Source organism: Branchiostoma floridae, unplaced genomic scaffold, assembly GCF_000003815.2.
Source record: "Branchiostoma floridae strain S238N-H82 unplaced genomic scaffold, Bfl_VNyyK Sc7u5tJ_952, whole genome shotgun sequence".
Taxonomy (NCBI): Eukaryota; Metazoa; Chordata; class Leptocardii; order Amphioxiformes; family Branchiostomatidae; genus Branchiostoma; species Branchiostoma floridae.
This window is the reverse complement of record NW_023365977.1, coordinates 2,805-4,399: the sequence shown is the minus strand read 5'-3', so window position 1 is coordinate 4,399 and position 1,595 is coordinate 2,805.

The window sequence follows — 1,595 nt, the reverse complement described above, 5'->3', positions numbered from 1 at the left end:
ATATAACTTTTCTTCAAGAAATTAGTTACTACGTTGCCGACACCATCAATTGACAACATATGAATAAAATGATCCTACGTTCAAAAATTAACATACAATTCAAAAAGTTAATGTTTAGTTAAAAAAATTGATGTATAATTAAAAAAGTTAAACCTAATTCATAGGCAAACACAAACATGGGGTTACAGGGGGTTACTACCAAATGTTACGAGGGGTTAGAGGGTAACACCAGGCACACAGAGGAATACCACACAAAATGAGAGTGCAAAAACAAGATGAATCCACACAACAGAAAGCGACAATATGACAATGACTTATTGTTAAATAGAGAACCAAGCTTAAATCAAGAGTGTGTAATTCCTGCAACAGTCACTATGATGTAAGCATGCCGCAATATCAAAATCAAATGCAGTGACATGCAAGCTAAGATTTTATCAGGCATGTGCTTGATAAGCATCATTCTTCTTCTGCAACCATGATGCAGCAGAATATCATATGTTCCACATGTTACAACTGATTGCATTCAACTTAACAAGTCAATACATCATCATATTCATATTCATCTTGAATGTATTGTAATTGCTTATATTATAACACCTTTATCCTTCTACAGTATAACTACAATATACAAGTACAACCAGCACAGAGGTGGCAGTGATCTAATTATTTCTTTGGGCAGTTTAGAAATTTTAGTCCTATACCAAATTTCCTATACCTTACAGGCAGGGATAAGTTTTAAGAGTTTACATGTAACTGCTGAAACAGCATTACAATTTCTGCCCTGGAACAGTGGAAGCAAGCTGAGCATTAGATAAGCATGGGAGGCACGATTGAATCCAGGTAATCATAACATATGTATGCAAAATATCCCTTGACTGCATGTACGACAACTTACAAGGTATATTGTATATAATTATTTTTTTTAATGAACTAATGAAACACGTTGGTTTATCAAAATGACAGAAGTGACATGACAGTATCTGCAAAAACCAATGGATGAAAACACTCTCAGTAACCTCTCATAACCAGGCCCCAATTATGTCCCCACACAATACATTTATAAATGGATGGCTGTAAAACCCTGCTGTAGTACATCTGTGCCTCTATAACCTGTGAGTATCTCTGGAACTATAGGGAATAGGAAGGACACGTTCCCAAAAAGCTGTAATTTGGCTGGCTGATTGGCCATTCTACCAGGTTAGGGACCTATTAAAAGATGAGTTTCTCATCTGATATACATGTTATATACAGCCAACCTAGGGGGAATGGAATATTGCCGTATTTGGTATTGTGCACATTGGGGCCCACAAAGGGGCACAGGTTTTCCCTGCATAAAACAACCTAATATATTGCCGATTGGGACATAAGCTGTGGCCTGTTCCATGGCTTTAAATTTGATACAGTTATTGCTTGTAATTGTATCACTGCATACATTCCGTGCTTCTAGGACCCACTTTTATTGACAATATGGAGATACAAAGAAGTAAATTATCATGTACTTGATCATTAAATATGCAAAATGGCTCATAAAACATTAATTCCCATCCATATAGTTCTACTAATTGCACGAGGTCAGATGATATCAAGTACTGACA